At 38.6% G+C, this 7,912-nt stretch overlaps 1 long non-coding RNA gene across 2 annotated transcripts; it reads right to left on the reverse strand.

The window, feature by feature from the left end:
* Positions 1 to 525: 525 nt before the first annotated feature.
* Positions 526 to 4,374, reverse strand: LOC138903601 (uncharacterized). Of its 2 annotated transcripts, XR_011412917.1 has the most exons (3): positions 4,234 to 4,374; positions 4,077 to 4,143; positions 526 to 760 (listed from the first exon to the last, which is right to left on the reverse strand). It is a non-coding gene; the product is annotated as an uncharacterized lncRNA (long non-coding RNA). The 2 variants fall into 2 exon arrangements; XR_011412916.1 differs by lacking the exon at positions 4,077 to 4,143.
* Between the last annotated feature and the right edge of the window lie 3,538 nt (positions 4,375 to 7,912).

A 7,912-nucleotide genomic window follows, 5' to 3' on the forward strand; every position in this document is an offset into this window, starting at 1 on the left:
TGCAACATGGCAAGCCTTGTTAACTCCATTTGATTTTGAGATTATTTATCAAAAGGGATATGATAATAGCCTCCCTGATTTTCTTACTAGATAATTTTTGAATTAATAATTCCTTTGATTTTATGTCAGGATACGAGACCGGCATATAGACCTCCTCGAGGGAGGGAACGGGGAATAAAATCAGAATCTTCCTATGGCAGAGGAAATATCCTAGACCAGATAGGAAATTAGCAGCTGATAGCTGCCAATATCGCAGGTACATCAAGTCTTAATACAAACCACCCGATGTACAAGGAATTTTTGGATTTTATGAAATCCAAACAAGACACAGATAAAAGTCCTCCATCATATTCCTCGGCATTGGCAGATGATAGTCATGATAACATTGAGGTTTATTGTCACGACCCCATTTCACCCTCCGTAGGATGTCATGATGGCACCTAGTCACTAAGATAAGGTAAGCCTAACAGATTTGCGGAAATACATAATATAAAACTGAAGCCCAATTCTCAATACATGAAATAATTATAAAACTGCCATTCAATAATTACTACTCCGAAAACCCGGTGAAAACAAGTCACAAGTTTCTAAGAGAAAATGCTAAGTGTCTCTATACATCAGAGTCTAAAGAAAAATAAGGAAAACAACATAGTAAGGATAGAGGGGGACTCCGAGGTCTGCGGACGCTGGCAGATATACCTTGAAGTCTCCATGTGCGGTCCAACTCACTGGTATCTGGTTTGGTGGGAAGAACCCGGATCTGAACAAAAAGATGTGCAGAAGTATAGTGAGTACACCACAACGGTACCCAGTAAGTGCCAAGCCTAACCTCGGTAGAGTAGTGACGAGGTCAGGTCAAGGCTCTACTGGTTTAAAAGAAAAGTAAGGTAGAATATATAATAATATTTTGAAATAACTGAGAATTTAAACAATAAGAAGTTTCAGAAAATATCATCACAGTAATAGAGGTAAACAACAGGGGTACTCCCGAGCTACCGCCTCGTAATCCCAAATGTAAATATGCACGATAGGGGGGATCTCCCGAGGTACGGCCTCGTACTACCAAAGTAAATATGCACTACAAGGGGATCTCACGAGTAAATGCCTCGTAGTCCCAAAGTAAATATGCAGTACATGGGGATCTCCCGAGTAAAACGCCTCGTAGTCCCAAAGTAAATATGCAGTACAGGGGGATATCCCGAGTAAACACCTCGTATTCCCAAAGTAAATATGCAGTACATGTGGATCTCCCGAGGAACCGCCTCATCATCCCAAAGTAAATATGCAGCAGCTAACCGAAGGAACAACGAGTTTACAGCAAGAATCTTACAGTTAAAGATTTATTTCAAATCAAAGAAAGCATGAAATTCAACTAAGCATGCTGCACAAATTGCAAGTAAAAGTTAAGGCACGTAGACATTTGATACCAAGCTAAACATAATCACTACACATGCTAAGGCAACTCAGCTAAGGAATTTAAAAGAAGACAACTCAGTAAGAAACGAAATTTCCATAATTAGCCCATGTACACACTCGTCACCTCGCGTACACGGCGCTCACATATCACATATCGTTACAACAGTACCAAATCCTAAGGGTATTTCCCCCACACAAAGTTAGACAAGTCACTTACCTCAAATTTCGCTCAATCAATCGATAAGGATGCCTTTCCCTTGCTTTTCCGACCCCGAATGCTTTAACAAGAAATTAGAAAATCGCCCCAAAAATCGACTCGTGCCCACATCTCGGAATCGATAAAGTCACGAAATACAAACACCTATTCAACCACGAGTTTACCCATACCAAAATTACTCAAATCCGGTACCCAAACCTCAATCAAAACCCCAAAATTCAGTTGAATAACTTTCCAACTTTTCCCCAAATTTCTCAACCCAAATCCTTAATTAAATGATGGAATTAACGATGGATTAGTGGATATTAATCAAAAACAAGTGTAGAATCCTTACCCAAATGTTTCCCTCTGAAAATCCCTCAATTTTGCACCTCAATCTGAGCTCTCCAAGTCCCAAAATGAAAATGGGATCAAATCCTCAAAATTTCCCCTTTTCTACCCAGCGATTTTGCTTCTGTGAGGGCTCCACCGCATTTGCGGCTCCGCACCTGCCGGAAAACCATAGCAAGTGTGGACTTTACTTATGTCCAAAATCCCGCTTCTGCGATCAAAAGGGTCGCACCTGCGCGCCCGCTTCTGTGGAGTACTTCCGCTTCTACGTTCTATCTTTCGCGGGAGCGACTCCACTTCTGCGGTCTCCACACCGCACCTGTGATCTCTGGAATTTTCCTTCCAGACTGCATTTGTGCCCCATTGCTTGCTTCTGCAAGCTCGCACCAGCGATGGGGGCCCCGTAGGTGCGATTACACCAGATGAGTCCCAGCTTCAGCAATCCTCACAAGTCCAATTCTAGTCTGTTAACCGTTTGTAATCCACTCGAAGCCCCCGGGACCTCAATCAAATATACCAACAAGTCGTCAAATATCATACGGACTTAGTCGAACCTTTAAATCACATCAAACAAAGCTAAAAATATGAATTACACATCAATTTAAGCCTAATGAACTTTAAAACTTCAAACTTCTACACCCAGATTAAAACCTATCAAAACAAGTCCGATTTACCTCAAATGTGTCACACAAGTCATAATTGACATTACGGACTTACTCCAACTTCCAGAATCATAATCCGACCCCAATATAAAAAAGTCCACTCCCGGTCAAACTTTTCAAAATTTATCAAATTTCCAACTTTCGCCAATTGACGTTAAAATGACATACGGACCTCCAATTCAACATCCGAACTCGCTCCTAAGACCAAAATCACCCTACGCAGCTATAGGAACCATCAAAACATTATTCGGGAGTCGTCTTCATACAGTTCGAACTACGGTCGATTCCTAAGACTTAAACTTCCATTTCAGGGGCTATGTGTCCCATTTCACTTTGAAACCAAAAACAAATCCTCCCGGCAAGTTACATATCACAAAATAAATTAGAGGGAGCAATATATAGGGGTTCGGGTCTAATTCTCTAAAAACGACCGGCCGGGTCGTTACATTTATAACCAAAAAGAAAGGAAAGAATTGATAATTCTTTTGGAACAATCTGACAAAAAATGAAAGGATAACCCTTGGCAAATCATGACCAGGTATTTTGATACAGCATCATATGCTGCCACGGCTTATAAATACAGAATCAATTATGAGATAATCCTCTCATCTACTGGTTCAGCTGAAATTCAGCATTTTTATCCAGCTAATACGAAGAGAATTTATAATTTCTCTAAAGTTATTATAAAAAAGGTACTAGCCTCAGATGAATGGGGAATAAGTACATCAAAGGAGAGATAATATACTCATCCAGAATAAAAAGTCTAGGTAAAGTTCAATTACTCGAATTATAGTGAAAGTGTAATAAAACTTTATTATATGAGAATCCTAATAGGAAACACTTTTGGTTCATAAAATTATGTTCCAATCTGTTTGCACAAAAGATACCAAATTGGTTCCGTAAATGGTGGATATCATATGGTCCATCTTTAAAAAATACTTTTGCCAATGTTTAAGAGTTTATATACTCAATGGGTAAATATATCTCCCAGGATTATCGCTTTACAAAAAGATAATATCTTTTTCGATGGCATAGCAACGATGTGCTTCTTTATAGAGTTATCAATTCCATGCATTATGACATGGGATGTAGAAGTAAACCAGACCAGGGAAGGATTCACATGTTTAAACAAAGTTTTTATACAGAATTCTGGAACAAATTGCTTCAATCGGACCATCAAGGAAAAATTTATGGACAAGAGATTATTGAAGAAATCAAAAAAAAGATTGAAGCTTATAGCACAAGAAAAGACAAATGTCGAAATGGAAGAATTTAGTCCATTCCAACAAGTTACTAGACGGCTTCAAATGAAAAAAAGGAGCCATTTCTAAGAAGAAAATTATTGCTTCTTACTTTGAAGAAATAAAAAGAGATCTAGTAAGAAATTTCGAAGTTGAAATGTCAGATGATGTTTCAATGGCTTCAATAGGAAATACTACAGATGAAGAAACCTGTTTGGTAAGAGAAGCCCAAGAAAGCCAACAAGAACAGGTCAATTTAGCTGAAATTGAAGAATTCCTGAAGAAAATGAAAGAAGGCATGGAAGAATCTTCCGTCAATAATGATAAAGGAAAAGGTAAAGCCTGAAAGAGACACTGAAGACCCTACCATTGAATAATTGGGGTAATAGAGACGAACAGCTTTAATGAAGCATCTGACCCCACCATGAGAGGTTATCAGGAATATACTTTTATAAAGTAAATTGTCCGTTTCTCTTTTAGCTTTTTCTTTGTCGGCCATAATGTAATTATTTTGTCGGTCATTTTACTATTTAGTTTTTGTTTGTTTTTAGACAGATCCATTATATAAGGATCTCAATTCTTTAGTTAGAGACAGACTTCAACTAATAGCTCTCACCTCTCTCTAGAATCATATAGCTCTCACCTCTCTCTAAATTTTTGTTGTAAATCTCCCTGTGTAAGAATTTTATATTTGAAATAAAAATAAGAAAACAATACTTGACCACAACTTTGGCAGTCTCGGGTACTTTTAAATTTTTTTAGTTTCTTATAACATAGATATTCATTTAGCTTAAATGATAGGCTAAATAGTGTTGTGTTGAACTTTTGCATACTAGTCTATTCTTAAAACATGTTTTGTTGCTAGTATTATACTGTATCACCCAATGGTTCTGAGGTTGAGACTATAGAAAAAGCACATAATAAGTATTTCATATGAAGAAGACTTTTCGGAGGATAATATTCCTACTAAGGCTAGGCCTTGCCAAATGAATTCAGAATATTTGGAATTATGCAAAAGAGAAATATATATATATATATATATATATATATATACTCCCCAATTTGAATTGGTAATTTTTATTTTTATTTGCAAATAATTTTAAAACTCCAACTTGAAACTACTCCCCAATATGAATGAATATTATAGTTTCTTATATTTTTGTTTTTATAGATAATTATAAGATATCTATATTTATTAATTCAAGTAGAGTAACTAATTAATTCAAAATGTCACGACCCCAATTTCCCTCTATGGGATGTCGTGATGGTACCTAGTATCTAAGACTAGGTAAGCCTAATAATTTACGGAATAAATAAATAATAAATTTAACTCTAATCTCAACACATGATATATAAATATAAAACTATAGATCCATAATCTGCAACTCCCAGAACCCGATAGAAATGAGTCATAAGATTCTAAGAGAATATACTATGTGTCTCTATACATTAGAGTCCAAAGAAAAATAAGAAAAATGACATAGTAAGGATAGAGGGGGACACCGAGGTCTGCTGACGCTGGCAGATATACCTTGAAGTCTCCACGTGCGGTCCAACTAACTGGTATCTGGTCTAGTGGGAAGAACCTGGAGCTGCAAAAAAAAAGATGTGAAGAAGTGTAGTATGAGTACACCACAACGGTATCCAGTAAGTGCCAAGTCTAACCTCGGTAGAGTAGTGACGAGCTCGGGTCAGGACCCTATTGGTTTAAAAGAAAAGTAAGGCACGAGATATAATACTATTTTGAAATAACTGAGAATTTAAATAAGAAGAAGTTTCAGAAAATATCAGCATGGTAAATAGAAGTAAACAACAGGGGCACTCCCGAGGTACCGCCTCGTAGTCCCAAATGTAAAGATGCAAGACAGGGGGATCTCCGGAGTAAACGACTCATAGTACCAAAGTAAATATGCAGTACAGGGGGATCTCCCGAGTAAACGCCTCGTAGTCCCAAAGTAAATATGCAGTACAGGAGGGATCTCCCGAGTAAATGCCTCATAGTCCCAAAGTAAATATGCAGTGCAGGGGGATCTCCCGAGGAACCGCCTCGTAGTCCCAAAGTAAATATGCAGTGCAGGGGGATCTCCCGAGGAACCGCCTCGTAGTCCCAAAGTAAATATGCAGCAGGTAACCGAAGGAACAATGAATTTATGGCAAGAAAGCTCATAGTTAAAGTTTTTACTTTAAATCAAGGGAAACATGTAATTCAACTAAGCATGTTGCACAAATTGCAAGTAAGACTTAAGGCACGTAGACATGTGATGCTAGGCTAAACATGATCCCTACATATGCTAAGGCAACTCAGTTAATGTATTTTAAACGAAGACAACTATGTTAATGTATTTTAAAAGAAGACAACTTCATTAATGTATTTTAAAAGATGACAAATCAGCAAGAACCGAATTTTCCATAATTAGCTTGTGTACGCACTCGTCACCTCGCCTACACAGCACTCACATATCACAAATTTTTATAATAGTACCACATCCTAAGGGGATTTTCCCTACATAAGGTTAGACAAGTCACCGACCTCAAATCTCGCTCAATCAATTAGTAAGAATGTCTTTCCCTCGACTTTCCGACTCTGAATGGCCCAAATTTAGCCAAAAGAAATTACATAACATGAATACAACTACAAAAAACTACTTTAAATAATGAAACTACGACTTTAGCAAATAATCGAAAATTCGTCCAAAAAAGTCGACCCGAGCCCATATCTCGAAATCGGGTAAAAGTCACAAAATACAAACACCCATTCGATATCGAGTTCACCCATACCAAGATTATCAAAATCCGACACCAATTCGACCCTCAAACCTTGAAATCAAACTTTCTAAATCCCTAGCCTCAAACTCCCAAATTCCACCTTAAATACACACTAACTAGGTGGGAAAATTAATGGGGAAACAAGATTATTGATAAAAAAAATATACACAAGAGACTTACCGGAAGAAACCCCTCGAAAACGCTCTCAAATATTGCCAATTCCCGAGCTCAAAATTTTTAAAATGAGCAAAAATCGCGAACCCTTGCATTTAAGTGTTCTGTCCAGCATTTCTGCTTCTGTGGTCACTTAGCCGCATCTGCGGCGTCACAGAAGCGACAACATACCCGCATTTTTGGTTCCCTCTCTCTTGCGGTTGACTCTTCTGCACCTGTGATGCTTCCACATCTGCGGTCCATATCCCGCTTCTGCGTGTGCGCATCTGCGCCAATACGTCCGCTTCTGCGGACAGGCCTCCCCAAGCACTCATCCGCTTCTGCGATCGATCTTCCGCAGCTGCAACCACTGGCCAAATCCCCTAGCCTTGCACCTGCGCCCCATTGCTCGCACCTACAAGCTCGCACTTGCGGTCAGCTTAGTGCAGGTGTGATTACACCAGAACCAGCCCAGCATCAGCTATTGCTCTAAGTCCAAAATGATCCGTTAACCATCAGAAACTCACCCTAGGCCCTCGGTACCTCAACCAAATATACCAACAAGTCCTAAAATATCAAACGGACTTGGTCAAGCCCTTAAATCACATCAAACGATGCTAATAACATGAATTGCACATCGATTCAAGCTTAATGAACTTTAAAACTTCAAACTTCTACATCTGACACTGTCCTATCAAATCAAGTTCGATTGACCTCAAATTTTGGACACGAGTCATAATTGACATTACGTACCAACTCCAACTTCCGGAATCGGAATCCGATCCCGATATCAAAAAGTCCACTCCCGGTCAAACTTTCCAAAATTCATGAAATTTCCAACTTTCGATCCAACTTTCGCTTCAAATTGACACTAAAATGACCTACGGATCTCCGATTCAACATTCGAACATGCTCCTAAGACAAAAATAACCCTATGGAGCTATTTGAACCATCGAAACTCCATTCCAGAGTCGTCTTCATACAGTTCGAACTACGGTCGATTCCTATGACTTAAGCTTCCATTTTAGGGACTATGTGTCCCATTTCATTCGAAAAACCAAAAACAAATCCTCCTGGCAAGTTACATAACCACAAAATGAAGTAGAGGGAATAGTAAATAGGGGTTC

Source organism: Nicotiana tomentosiformis, chromosome 12 (assembly GCF_000390325.3).
Source record: "Nicotiana tomentosiformis chromosome 12, ASM39032v3, whole genome shotgun sequence".
NCBI lineage: Eukaryota > Viridiplantae > Streptophyta > Magnoliopsida > Solanales > Solanaceae > Nicotiana > Nicotiana tomentosiformis.